Source organism: Haliaeetus albicilla, chromosome 10 (assembly GCF_947461875.1).
Source record: "Haliaeetus albicilla chromosome 10, bHalAlb1.1, whole genome shotgun sequence".
NCBI classification, from domain to species: domain Eukaryota; kingdom Metazoa; phylum Chordata; class Aves; order Accipitriformes; family Accipitridae; genus Haliaeetus; species Haliaeetus albicilla.
Window position 1 is genome coordinate 33,933,005 of NC_091492.1, and position 15,861 is coordinate 33,948,865.

Consider the following 15,861-nt stretch of genomic DNA (forward strand, 5'->3'; position numbering starts at 1 on the left):
GGGGAGAAACGGAAAAGGGAGGAATAATGATGCAAAATATTTCTGACTGTGAACTGACAGAAAATAAATCTTGACTCAAATGATATATAAAGGGGAAATACAAAAAAAATTAAACACTTAACAGGGAAAATAACACTACTCAAGGAAATGTGAAATGGTGAGACAATGTAAAGAATTACTACTACTACTACTACTACTGCTACTGGAATATAGTATTCCAATTTACAAAATTAAGTGTTGAAAATTCTCATGTGAATTAAGGATCAAAAAGAAAATTATTCCAATGCTAATAACATTTAGCTTTAGGGCTTGTTGTATTTAATTTTTTCAGTTCATAAAAATCAATTGTTGTGGCAGCTACAAATTTAAAGCTTTGTGGAAGCTTTCAGGAAAGGCTTTGAGGATAGAAAAAAAAAAAAGAATGAGAAATACTGAAAAACACTACTCACAAAGAATGTCTTATTTTCTCTATTTCAAATTGCTACTCACCAAAACAAGGTAAAAAAATTGACCTTATACTTATGCATTTAGAAACTTAATTCTAAATGAATTATGACTTTAATCTCCCAGTACTCTAACTGAAAGATCCTGCCAACTAGTATATGCTAACAAATATAGTTCAAATACTAGCTTCTGGGCTTCCTTTTGTGACAGAAATTAGGATGCTTTTAATGGTAATGCTCTCCATACCTGTATTTGAATGGCTTTTCATCTGAACAATACCTTCATTCAGCTGTCATTCAGCTTTGGTCTAGTAACCTCAAAATGTCATTTTTTTTTTCAGGAGAATGTATCAAAACTGACCAACTGATCAAACAAAGTTTAATTGATCATAATTTTTAAAGAATAATTTAAAATTGTAAATAACTGATGGAGAATGTATCTCTGATCTGGTTTGAGCCACTGAAGAGCATTAAAATAATTCAAAGACTGTACAGCCTGGACCAAAAGGCTGGTATCCAAGCTTATTTCAAGCTTTGAGCAAGTACAAGGCCAGTTTGTGAAAGAGATTAATGAAATCATTACTCTGTTTAATAAAGGATATGATTTGGTATTGTCGCAAAATGAGTGGTTTGGACCACTTAAAAGAATCACGGTCAAGGGTATTAACAGAACTGATTTAATAGGAATTTATAAGAGTGTGATTTCACAAAGTTTGATGGCAAAGTGGGGAATGCACCACCACAGATATAGAACCTAATGTGTCAGGATTGCAATGAAAACTGTAAATAGTAAGACCAACTCATTGTACTGTCTACTTCACCAATTTTCTTTTTCCATTCACAGACATACAAAGGGACAAGCCCATTTTTAAAAACACCTACAGTAATATACACCATCCCAAAACCTGAAAGAGAATGAATTCAGTTTAAAATTCTGGGAAGATGTAGATTAGTTCCACTTTCATTTCACCTGAACCTATTTTCACTTCACAGTTTCTGATCCTCACATGCTGTGCATTATCAGTGCAACTGAGGAAAACAATGAACAGAAATAATTTATGTTCATTTATTAAAGATAAAATTTGTTTGCTGTGTGTTTCTTAAAACTATCAAAATGTTTTCTCGTGAATCATCAACTGAAAAAAAAAAATATTATATTTGATTAAAATAAGCCTCATGTTTCATCTTTGTACAGCAACCTCCTAAGCCATATACAGACAATATCGGCATAATTTCTGAACTCTCCCATCTCATCAATTAAGAACCAACCTACAACTGAAAATCTATTCATGAAGTAAGAAATGGATCTCTTGCAAGGTAATTATAATTCTCTATGCAAAACAAATCCTTGGAGAACATTTGAAAATGACACTAAAATTTCCAGCACTTTAGACACTTGAGACCAGATACTGTCAACTGTATTGCTATCTGTCTGTTACAAATTTCATTAACATATTTTTTTTATTCATATTGAAGTAATTTTCAAGTATTGCTTTTTTTTTCCTAATGTATTTATTTGTAACAAGGAATGCTGAGACATCTTCAGTTCTCAAGCAAACTAATTAGCTTTATTAAAGCAAAAAGAAATTAGTTTTGGTTAAATATTAACAGATAACAAATTTAAGTGATGCTTCTGAATTGCAATGGTCTGAATTTCAAAACAGAAGGTTAATCAAAGGGGAGGTTCAATTTATCTCCCATTATGAATAAAGATTTTGAAATTAGGCAGCATTTCTTGGCACATGAAGAACTGAAAAAGACCATGAGAATGTCTGTGTTTATATGATGGCTATCAGGAAACCTCAGGAAAAATAAAAGTAGACCACAAGATAGCAGGGAATATTCAAAAGAACATAACTTAGCTGCATTACTGATTATATTAATTCAAAAGTATAAATAATATTAGCTGAAGATCAACTCTGCCCCTATGCTTCCAAGGGACACTGCATGGTATCTCATCTGTGACTTTAACACAGGAGTAAAGGCAGCTAGCTACCTTCTGCATTTTTACAATAGACTGCGATAATAGTTATGCATGCATTTAAAGTGTTGTAGTGTAGGGATGTCAAATGCAAATGATGCCAAGCTTTTTCTTTTCTTGAGATCTAGATGAAATCTCATCATACTGACACTAGGTTTAAATGAAGTTGAGCATCACTGAATTCGCTCTGATATGGCTATCAGCAAATTGAAGAATGAAACTGAAAATTAAAGATAGCCTTAGATGGCTGCACATTTATGAAGTTTTCTAAAACATAAATTTCATATCACTGATTCTTTTTTCCAACTATCTACTGAAGAATGACACCTGCCTGCAAAAAAGTGATTAACAGAGATCACTGAGGTACCAGAGATCAGACGTCTTGACAGATCCCCCTGCTCCAGTGACAGCCAAAACGTCTGTCATTCTAACAGGCATAATAGCACATAAAAGATTAATATTTCTCCTAAATTTCCTAATGCAGAATATATAGCTCCAGAACTGCTATTTAAAGTATTTCCACTGCCTGTAGCACTAAACTAACTTCTATTTTCACAAAAACATTTTGACAGGAATGTACATCTATGAGAACCATTTCTTAGCAGCTCATTGCAAATGATATCTGTGTTTGTGAGGAGGCTGCCTTTTGGTGAACTATCATTTCAGCATTAATGTGCATTTTAAAATGGAGGAACCATGATCGTGGAAAATCTGATGTAAATGTGTGAAAAAATCATGGGCTTACTCCCATGATCTGTTGAAGAAAAAGCAGTGGCTAAACATACTGCTTTTGATTAAATGATTTACCTTTCATCATATATATTGAGTTTTGATTTAACACTCCATCCCTTCACAGGTAAACTACTGATTTCAGCTCTGCTCTCTCAAACAGAGGTTCTCATGAACACATGTTATTTATTTCCCTGCATGCATGGGCTTAAAGAATTTATAAGCCTAAACTACCAAAACAGAAGCAAACAGGAAGGTAGAGTTTCGTTTGTTCAGCTTACATGCATGTAAGAAAACTTACTAGCATTTTCAGTTGCCTAAAAGAAAAGTTATTCCACAATGTTGATGTGATTTTTTGTCTATATACAAAAGAAAAAACCCATGACAGAAGGCAATTTCAACATACAAAACCAAAGTCTGCACTGTTTTACTCTTCTGTATAATCTTCACTTATTTCAGGTTATTTCATACTGTAATCTAGGGCACAGTTTGTCCCACTACAGCACAGTTCATAGTGTGGTAACAGGAAGCACCATTTACAATCTGAGCAGACCACTTTTTAATGTTCTGACTACCAGTCCCTTCCCCGAGGCAAGTGGGTTATGAAGAGAGGACTATGTATGTTTGCATACACGTGCCAAACTATATCCACACACATACGTGTGCACCACTCCAGAAAACAAAAATCTACTACAGTGGAAGTCAGCAACCTGCCAATTCCAGAGTTTTTATAGATTAGACTTAAAGATCATTGTTGGGTCAATCACAAAGAAAACTCTAGACCCAAAGAATTGTTACGTGCGTTATCTTCTGACTGCCAAAACATAGCCCAGACAGCTGATCAGCTCTGAAATCACCTATCCTTCTTAACCAAAGGAAACCACAATTTTGCTGTTTCTTTAAAAGACTGCTACTCTGACAGTCAGCCTACCTTTCACTTCATTAAAGGGTAACTTTGGACACTCCTGCCAATTTCGTCCCTCCTCTATTGCCAGTTTGGTGTAAAGCCTATCTGATAGAAATCAGGGATAAAATCCTGCTTTTAGGAATACAAACTCAATTTTCATAATAATTGCTATTTTCCTACTTGCAAAGACTAGCACCATTAATGTGAGTGTAAAAATCTTGTGCAAGCATTTTACGAGTCAGTCACACAATTTATTTTTGCAGAAGCTAGAAATAGATGCATTGCCTTTTTGCATATGTTCTCCTGACTTTCCTTAAAAAAAATATAAGGAAGACAAGAAAAACATGATCAGAGAAGTCAGGTCTCTCAAGATAAAACCAAAATGAGCTTTTTATCAATTTGAAGATCTATCCTTGCATATATGGTCACAGGACAGAGTCATATTTAAAATCAGGTGAACCTCAGCAGCATAAACTACGGGTTTTTAAGGACCCGACATATCCAGTATCAAAATGACACTGGAAAGAGGACCTCTTCATGGCAGACCTAGGGAAACAGCAAGTGGTAAACAAAGGAAAAAAAAAAAGTCACGTAGCTACCAGCTTAAAGCATACCATGGAATTTGCAATTAAAACAATTTTGTGAAAAACTAACAACAATTATGTTGTAAAATATATCATAGGCAAAATTCAAACACCTGTCTCTACCTGCAAGATGAAACACATATGCTTTCTGTCTCCCTCCATGAAAGACTCTATGAAACCTAGAGTACAGGATGTGAATACAGGACCTAATTTATTGTTTACAGGATTTAATTTATCATTTACCTCAACAGCAATGACAATGTTTTGACTTTCTCCTAAATTTGCACATCCCCTCATTAGTGATCCTTTCCCTCCATTAGTGGTTTACTGTTGCTCTATTTTGTAAGCTTCCAGCAAATTAACACTAAATTAAATTCCATAGAAAAAGATGTTACAGGTTTTCTCCCCCATGCCTGACTTAATCACATTTTCTTCTTCAATTTACGCTACATTTAATGGTGGAAATTATTTTTAAGATTGATTTCTGATGATTATGCTTATTATAGCTCAGAGGATTATTCTTTCTGTCTGTCTTTGGCTAATTCTCAAAGAAAAGATTTGATCTGGAACAACTTGTGAAGGCCAAAAGCAGTATTTACACAAAAGATGATTTCTTTTCCCTTCTACTTCCCCTTTACAACACTACAACCAGCGTGTGGCAGAAGACACAAAGTCCTCACATATTTCTTTCTTTCACAAATAATACCAGCAAATGGTGGAGAATGGACAGAACTAGAAATGAACCGGTATCATTCATTTGAACTAGATGTACTGTAAATTCTTGTCATTACAGACAAGCAATCTACCAATGGCCAAGCCTTCAGGTAAAGACATTCCTTTACTGTTTTAAAGTGCTCTGAAATTCTTTTAAGGAAAGAAAATTATTATTTATTGGCAGTAGGTCATGAATATAACCTTTCCTTTTTTTTTTTTTTATTTCTCCATATAAAATTATTTCTTTTTAAACCTCTAACGCTTCAAATTGTTTGAAGTATGATAGGAGATTATCTGCTTAATCCATTTCTTTCACTCAGGCATTTCAGATTTCATGCAGCTATGCAAAGTTCAGATCTGCTTAACAGACCTGTGAAGCTCTTCACAAAACAGAAAATGAGTCAGGAGAAAAAATATACAGCCGTAGGGTGGTTTAAAAAAAAAAAAAAAAAAAAAAGGCGTAGTGAAATTGAACTGCAAGGGAGAAATTTTGAGTTACATCTCTTTTTGACACTGTAACTAGCTAGAGAATCCACATTACCTTTCTCCTTTTACTTTCTGCCGAAAAGGTGGCAGCTGAAGGAAGCCTGTTAACTCTATTTCTTCAAACGTATGATTCTGTTTCAGTCCTTGTGAAAATGGAAACTGCCCCTCGATTAGGAGCTTGACCAAATGCAAACTACTGCAGCCCTCAAATACTCAGATGATGCTTTATTTACCCAGAGGAAATGAAACTCACTGCCAGCATGTTTTGTATTCAGTTTTCGTGCCTGATTCAGAGGATCAGAATCTGGACCTTTTCTTCACCGCTTTCAGCATAATTCAGCATGATTCAGTCTTGGTGCTGCCAAGACTATATCACCTTAAAAGGGCTTTAACTACATAATTAACAAAATGACTTAGCATCACTTCATTCTTTCTTTGAGAATGACTGGATTTAAGTTAATGCCGTCTCCTTAACTCAGTCTCTTAACTCAAGCATTGCTAGCTGAACCACATGTAGAAAATGAAAGAGCATAGTCAAATGGCATTATTTCTTCTTATGTGCAAAAAGTCTGTTGAAAGTTGCTCAAATGCTGGAATGTGTCTAATCCTGCTATAATGTGGTAAAGAATAATTTCTAAATTTAGGAAGTAATTGCTTCGCTGTCCAGTGAAATGCACATTAAAAAAATAATCTCCTTTAGGCAAGTCCTCCTTTTAAACACCAATTCAGACTTCAGTGAACACAAGCACTAAACCTTTGGAAAAAAATGAAGCTGTACAATTCCATTGAAAACAGTAAACTGCAACATCGGTGCTTGCTCTGTATCACAACACAATCAAAATAACAACATTCAGTGCTTAGATGTCATACAATACATAGTTACAAAGTGCTTTGCAAATAAAACTATGCAGTTTTCTTCGGTAATATTCCTTTTTGTGGAGGATTTTGACTTTCCCAGTTGTGTTTTTATTAGAATTCTGAACAAAAACTTGATGTTTTGAACTTCTTTGTGCAAATGAAAGGAACGAAAGGTTCTTGTTTTAAATACAATCTACCTGACACTGCTGCCCTAGAGCAGTTCCTTGCCAACTTGAATCTTGGGAGCACTAATTCTTTGATTTCAGGAATTTCAGAAGACTGAATTCTTAGCTTCTAAAATCTGAAAGAGACTAGAGTAAACAACCAAGCAAACAAGCTGGCAACAGACTAGTTTGCCATCTGCCAATTTAAATTACTCTTTCAGTAGCCCTACAATATGGGTTTCAAATACACTGCCAAATACCCAGCCAGCTAATTAGTATATTCCTGACTTTAAGAAAGTATCAGCAATGACCTCTATGCATTTATCATGTACAGGTTTTAGCTTCACATATGTTTGATATTCTGTGAATTAATACAGAATAAAAGATTCGATGATAGACACATTTCACATTTAAACTATGGTTTTTCAATTCATAGGACTGGACACCAATCCTGCTGGGGGGGGGGCAAAAGAAAAACCCCAGAGACCAAATTTCCAGTACATTTTCATAAGTATTCAAAAAGAATCAAGGTGAAACCTGAATGCAACTGCACAGATCAGTCTGTGAACTGAAATCACAGATAAACTAAAGGAGAAGGGTGTCCCACCAGCCAGTGATAAGCAGAAGCCTCTGTGGAAAGCACAGCAAACTCCCAAAGTACTTTGTCACCTTCGACTACTGCCTGTTTAGGGGAAGGGGAAGAAATTTAGTCCTGTTCATAACAGTGTGCATATACACACTAGGTCCTGTCTCTTACAATAAACCCCCTCAGCAAATTCAATCACCTTGCTAGCCACTGGCAGGACATGACCCTGCTTTATACATGGGCAAATTTTCAAAGGCAAAACTCTTTTTACTGCTTTTGAGGTGTTGATGCATTCTCATTGAACATGGGAAAAATGTTAACAAACATATGGAAGAAAACCTGCAAGTCTCCAGCTGAGTCCTGCAGATTCAGAAATTCACTGTTGTTTACAAGGATAATCGCCTGCCATGGCAGTAAAATGTCACCATAGGTTAGAGCAGTAGTATTTACACTTCTAGTGAGAACTCTTACTGTGTTGGACCAGAGCTTTAAACATTGCAGTGTATCGCTTGTAGGTCTGTGTCACTATATACATACAATGTAAGCCTAGGCACACACTGCCATACATAAGTATCAAGGATATGACAAGCATCTATCAAAAATCTCTTCTTTGATCTTTCTTGTCTATCATGAAACTGCATTCATTTAAATAATATTACTACAGAGCTACAAAATACCGCAGATCAAGCCTTTGTAGAATTCTACATATTTTTTTTTTAAATTTTGAATTGAATCCATTTCATTTCATGGCCAATATAAATATGAATTTTACCAAAATGATCCATAGAGCAAATTAAAATAAAACCCACTATACACAGTAATTTTGTGTTGGGGACTTCAGCAGATGTCACAAATAAATACAAGAAAACATGTTCAACAAAAGGAGATATGATTACACTTCCATTTAACCTTCATGTTGCATACGTCTCTCTTCATTAGCACCCACAAAAGAAGAATGCAGTTGATTTCATATCATTTGCCAAACTATCCACTTTTTTTCATACATATTGATAGAGAAGAGAAAGTGGAAATCATTCAGTACACTGCAAACTTCAGGCCACTAACTTGACAGAAACCTCTAACTCTTCCTCTGACTCTTTCTCTTTTTCTCAGTTTAAAAAATAGATAATACCTATGTAACTTGAAGTAAGCTCTTTGCTTTAGTCCTCACTGTTTTCAAAATTTACCAATATTCTTATCTGACTGTAGACTAGAGGATCAGTGTGTACAAACAACCCAAGGCCACATAATCATGTTGTGTCCACTATAACTATAATAGCTATGCATAACTGTTAACCTGTCCAATTCCTGTTCAGTACTGGGATATATAAAGGGTTACTTTTAGATATGAAAATCCTGTGATAAAGAAAGTAGTTAGAACTGTATTAGACCATTTTGGTTTAGGATATGCTGGACTTCTGGGACTTGGCTTTTTTTGTTTGTTGCTGTTTTTGTTTTGAGCTCCTGAGTTTCTATTAACTATACTAAAAAGTTTTTATATTAGGATCTACCTAAGGACCATTCAAGTGCCATTCATCTACATTAACCCCAGCCCACTACAAATAGCAAATCCTGAAAAGTTAAGATCTTTAATTGGGTCATTAGTATGTGCCTAAAACTTCCTACCAGATGAATGCAATCACTGCTTTTCTTCCTCAGTTTTGGAAAATGGCTCTAATCTTATCTAACTGAAATTCAATCTAAAATAGAGAGGAAGAGAGAAGGGGAAAGAATAATAGAGTAACAAATAGTACCTCACTCAGGGTAAATAATCACAAAAGCAGCAGAATCGGAAAGCTTTTACTCCATACAAAGTGTTTGAGAAGCAACACACAAGGGATTAAGGTGACAAAAGCATTTGCAGATTCAGGTATTCTTGACAGAAGAGGCAGCTAACCAGAGGTCACTGCTATCATACAGGGAACTGACTGCACCTTAATCATCCATGAGACAACCTTGCTCTGATTCAAAGCAGATTCCTCCTATACACTGAATTTGGCACTGAGATGGATTCTCGGCCTGATTTGGTATAACTTTTGGGTTTGCCAGCAAGACAAGGTACGTCACATAGTTCCCGTGAGGTTTAATACGGAGCTTGAAGTCTCACTACGGCTCTCAATAATCTCTGGTAGCCCGGGATCTAATAACTTAATTACTAGGGCATTAGAACTCTGTCTTTCTGATATACTGCAGTATTGAGGAGTCCACAAGTAAACCTTCACAGGAATTCAGTATCGAAAGAAAAAGTGAAACATCCACCTTTGGTCTTGGAAATTTTTTCATGGGACTTTACCTGAACCCTCAGAAATGAGAATCTTTATGGTCTTTAAAACCTCCTATATTCTAAAAGTCTAAAGATGAGGATGGTGATGGATTTTTGAAGACTATGCAAAAGAGAGGTTACATTTTAAATATGGCCCAACTTCCAAATTAAATAAGATACAAAATCTCTTATATTTTCAAAAACATGAACAAAGAAACAAAGTGCTGGTACGCTCTTGTAACACAGAAATGACCATTTCTAAACCTGTGAAGAAGGGTAGGTTACTGTGACCTGAAGTTCACTGCTCTTTAATCAGTGACTCTTCAAAAGAACAGATAGTGTAAGAGTAACAGAGGGATTTTCCTATTCTTCTGAAAAAGCTTTATTACACATACTCGGTGTGTTTATACTATGCAGTGACAGGCAGATACATAGGCACAGAATGGCTTCTCTTTTCAACTGAGTGAGCTAAGAGAACAGGGCTTCTAAAAATAATTTGTTTTGTTCAGCAATAGCTTTCACCATTATTCTTCTTTTTGCTATTCTTGCAGTCTGTGAGGAAGGCTAATTTTTCTTCACAGATCTCTGCATGTGTTCTTACAGCTCAACCAAGGCTTTGATTTTTTAGCCTGCTTAGGAACTAGAAGAGGCATTTGCAGGGTGGGAGACATTAACGTCTCCTGAATCAAACCTGCTTGAGAACTTTTATTGCCATATTCTAAAGAAAAGATTCAAAACAGGAATTGTGTGGGAAGAAAATGGGAAAGAAAAATACTAAAGCTGTTGTTCACTAGCAGAAATAACCATCTCACTCTTATTTGCTAACTTGATGTTTGCAACTGAAAAAAACCAAGCACTCTCCATTTCTTCTTAGGCACCACATAAAGTGCAATCTAGTTATACACAGTAGTCATTCCTATCAGAAGTCTGTATCTTTCATTCTATTAATAGGCTGAGACCGTGGGCAAGCAACACTTTCCTATAGGGTGAACCACAATTCTCTTGCAGAAACCTACTCATTCATTTGCTATTGCGTGGAACACCCCCACCCCTACCCCTCAGCTTCTTCCTCATCATCTGATTCACGGCTGGATCAGATCTCTGCAACTGCTGACCAGGACACAAAATCCCTTTTTCTTCATTGACAGACACTCTTAGAATGATGAAATTTGGAGAAGGACACGACTGATGGAAACCAGATGGAGAAATCAGCAACATGCCCAGAGGACTTCTAATCATTCACAGATCACAGTTGGCAACTTGGCCTTGGAAAATTATAATAAACACATTATTACAAGGCTTCTGTAGCTTCTTATTTCATCAGTATTTTAGAACTCTGGAGTGTTATTTTTTTTATAAACTTAATTTTTGTACCAAGTACCCATTAATACAGGGTTCCCAAAACACCATGTGTGCTATTTGCAGTATACAAACAAAATTAATCCCTTTAAATACATTTTCAGATAACTCTGAATATTTCTTAAATTATTATTCAAGTTGAAACACTTATTTTGAATTTGCCAAAATGAAAATTTGAAAAAAATTCTGCTTTTCCTAGAAGTCATCATCATACTCTTCAGTATTGACCATCATACGTCTATTACTTTAAATAACTCAGAACTGTATAAATCAGAATCTGCAAATTAAATTTGGCACTGAACTCAAACATCATCTAAGTTCACTAAACACTGTCAACTTGGAATAACTAAACACTTTTTTAGATTTTTTTTTTTTTAGTTGTTAGATCAATGAAGCTCCTCCTTCTGACAAGACAGAAAATTGACATTACCAAATCTATGCTTTCTGTAAGAGGAACTGCAGTCCAAAAATACCTAGTGTGCTAAGGCACAGATGACATTCTTATGCACGACCTGAGACAGCAAGATTAAAATCCTGAGTGGTTTCAAATGGTTAACATCAACACTGAAGAAAAAAGGCTTCACTCCCTATAATATTAGATAAAATACCACACCAAGCTAACATCCCATGGTGTTCAGCTATTTAAACCTGGCTTTAAATTTTTTCAGTGCCTTCCTGAATATTCTTTTTAGCTTACTAAATATGGTGCTACTTTTTCCCAGAGGCAGAGATTTCCCAATCGCACTTGAGGGGTTGTCTTGGTTTTAAATTTAATTATATGGTAATGTGCTAAAAATGCTCTTACATGGGAGGACTGCAGTCTTATTCATTTTATAGATAAGGACACAGTCCTATTTCAGGAAAATTATTTCCAGAATCTGAATAGTTGAGATCTTGTAAAGGGTATGTCCCAGCTCATCTGTCAATCTAATTCAGTTCATGTGACAAGAAGATGCACTTACAAGGCTAGAATCCAAGAAACAGAACTGAAATTAAATTCCAAAATTGAAGTTAAAAAAAGCCCACTAAACAAATAAAAAAACCCCACTGATACAGCAGCAACGGGAAGTAGGGTGGGGAAAACTCATAGTAGTTTTCTGTATTGGTGATGTTTTGCAAAAGCATGTTTTTTCTCTCAGTTATCTGCCAAGGAGAAACACATAAATTGCAGTTCCCAGAAAACAGCTAGCGAAGTCAAACATCTGATTCACCAAATTCTTCTGTTCTCTAAATCATGATCTACAAGTCCCTAGCTCTGAGGCTGGCAATGGTTTCATTGCAGACATAAAAGTAGACAGAATTTACATGGCATGCAGACATTGCAAGGACATGAAGAAGTCCAGGCAGATTTCTGAACTAATTTCCATCATTTCCCTTTGGTAAGTGAAGAGCTAAGACAACATTTTTTTCTTTCAAGGTAATGCTTAGCTGCATTGCAAAATATAAACTAACCTACTAAATGAACGAGCTGAGGTTTCAATAGAATAAATACGTAGTTGGTTCAGAGGCCTGAAATAATTCGGAAGGAATCAACTTGTTCCTTAATATTAACTCTGTTTTTTCAAAATACTGCCCAGACTAGTAGAGATCTTTGAGTCCTCTCCCACCATCACAAAGAAAGTGCACAGAAAGGTATGAGCCCAAAGGCCTTTCCCCAGTGTATAACCTCCAACACCAAGGACTCTGTAGGAGCAGTGGAGGAGAATGGGCCACAGAACTCTTTTAAAAAATTCTGTTCAGAAAATCAGAGGAAACGCTCTTTCTTTTCCAATTGCCTTCCACAACTGATGACTACCAAGTGATTTTTTTTTATTCATTTGGAATAACAGAAGCAATTAAAGCCTGGAACAATCCAACTCCAGTGATACTTCATAAGACAGTGACCATGTAAACCAGCAACGTGGTAAATCATCCATCTGTATGCTCAGTGAAACTACTCTTACTGATCAGTGCTGCCATTTAACATCACTTTCTGGAAATTATTAAAAAGTCAGTGCTTTGCCACTGACACTTGTGACAACATTCCTGCTTACAAACCTAATCTGAAGATGACTCTTCCACAGAGCTGTATGAACTCACATACAACAGAAATGCATAAGCCACACATCAGGTCATCTGTTCTCTTATCAGAGAAGCCCAATTTACTTCTGTCCTAGAGAAGTTGTCTAATTCTTACTCAAAAACTGCTTCAATAATATGAAATTTTAGAAAATATCTGCAGTAGTAAATAAAGTAAAATTCCCGTTTTTATAAAACTTTGGAATCAGTGCAGTGGCAGTTTGCATGATGATTCTGGAACTGATGTCAATGTGCTTGGAGAACCTTTACACTATAGGAAATCCAGGATTAAAGTGCTAACCTTAGTATGGGTGGTATTGTTGCCTGCTGTCCTGTTCAGGTCTTTGAACCAAGCAACTGTAGTAAATATGCAGCACTGTGAGGCAGAAAGGTTTTCGGGAAGAACCTGTTGTGATAGCTAAGAGTTTCTCTTTGGAACATGGCTTAACTCAGTGTTTCGTGGGCACAGATTCATTGTAAGACACAGTGGTGCCAGACAGGGATGTAACAGACAAGCAGTAAGAAGCACTTATATCCTATATTGTACCCTTCATACAGTGATTTCAAGGAAATGTAAAAAGATTACCTATCTAAGGCTCACACAAGGCCTATGCTTAAACTATATGCCAAGAGGCTTAGCCATATAAAACACCAGTGCAGTCAAAAAATACTACTTTAAACTTCTGGCTGGAGTGCTGTCTGCTACAATTATCTCGACCCATGGAATAATTCTGTTGTTCTTGTATAAAATTCTCTTGATCCAGTCATGCAGCGATGGCTTTTTTATTTACTTATTCATTTATTTTTAGAAAAAGGGAGGAGGCATTTTGTTTTCTTAGCTCTTTCATCATTCTTTCAGAACAAGAGATCAAAATTTCCCCTTTGCTAGAAATGTAGTATTTACTTCTGAGCACTGAGCCCTGTAAAATGTGGTTACAGCGTAGGCTTTATGGTCACTCCAGAATACATAAAAACTAACATATTCAGGACTTTTTTTACATGTATTCCTTTTATTTGACCTGTTGCTTGGAATCCTGTACATGTGGATTCATGGAAAAAAAGAGCTCCTTCAGAGTAGTCCACAGTATGGTCATTATGGGACTCATCAGGGATCATATCATAATTTCACTCCAAAACCTCAGCTGGATTCCCAAATTGACAAAATAGGTTATTTCATTTCTACAGGACTTCTAGGATGGGAGAAGGCTTTGTTTAATAATGCTTTGACACTCTAGAAAATCTAGGAGGCATCCATTATTCAGTCAGCCAGCCTATAAAAATTACATGACTTTTAACACATTTTTTAATTGTTTTTAATTATTAACATTTACATTGCTCTCAAAATGACAAAGTGTCTCAGCTGGAGACATGGTTAAATTTTTAATAACACTGGAAAACAAAGCAACAAATCTCAGACTGTGGATTTTATACATACACAATATGACATGCATGTGTATTTATAGACATAATAGCTATACAAATATGTATAAAATTCTCTCTCTCTCAAATATGTAAACATAAACCCATATATATATATATATATATGTATGTTTCATGCATGTATCCTTAATGAAATCTCATGATCATGCTGTTCAGAAGGTAAAAAAGAGATTAAGCTCAGAAGGCTTTTGGCTCCACAGGCTTGAAAAAAAATGATTGCATAGATGCCTAAAAAGCCTATCTTACCATATCTTTAATCTGTGGAATTTTTTCAGCTAGGACAGTGGTGAAGCTACTAGAGATCATGGTATAGCAGGCTTGCTCACTACATATTTCATAGTTCTGATGGAAAGCACTCATTACAAAAAAACCCTCACATGAAATAAATTATTATATTTGTGTACAAAGCCAGCTAACAATAACCTTGTCCATTTAAAAGCATTTCTCTCCAAACAAGTAGTTTGCCTTTTTTTTTTAATTACCCCCTCAAATGTCAAATACCTTGCAATTCTATAATTTTAATTGCCACTGGAAATCATTAAATACTTTTATTGCCCAAAACAGATAAGCTGCACCTACGTTCTCTCCTTGTCTCTGTGTCTCTCTCTTAGGACTTTTTCCCAACTTACATTTTAACAACTTACCCAAGTTTATATGCTAGATCTTCAAATTAATTCTACCCTTGTTCTGGGTTTATTAACCTTAGAAAGCAGAGGTAGGTTAAGTATAGCAATGTTATTTTTCATTGAACTATGGTTCTTTCTCTTATGATCTTTGCCAGAAAACTGAAATTTTCCTGGTGGTGTCACTATTAGATATCTTCTGCTTTATATGACCTGCTCATTTCAGATAAAGTTTATAGACATGTTTGCTGCCAATCTTTTACCTTCTGAAGTTTCCAAACATCTGTTTTCAAAAACTCAGCTCTGCCTGCAATATTAACCACAAAAGAGTAAATGAGCTACAATGCTGCTAAGGTTAATGTCATTAGGTTGCCAAGAGACACCTTGAATATAATTCAGATTGACTCATAGCTAAAGACAGACAGCCTGTAATGATGCTAAAACATCCCCAGAGGCTTATTGTTTCTTCTTTTCTAGAAAATTATCCACACAATTACAAAATAGTTGAAACAATTTTAAGGCGAGTACTAGAAAGCAATGATAGTTCCCTGCACTATTCCAATATGGACATACCGAACTGCTCATGCTCAATCCTTTCTCTAGGCATCTTTTCCCCTGGTTACTCATACCATCCTTTCAAAAGGATGTGTCACAATTTTGGCCTCC

At 35.6% G+C, this 15,861-nt stretch overlaps 1 protein-coding gene across 18 annotated transcripts in view; it reads right to left on the reverse strand.

Moving 5' to 3' along the window:
• Window positions 1–15,861, reverse strand: part of RIMBP2 (RIMS binding protein 2) — a 156,918-nt gene that overhangs the window by 85,123 nt on the left and 55,934 nt on the right. The window lies entirely within an intron of this gene.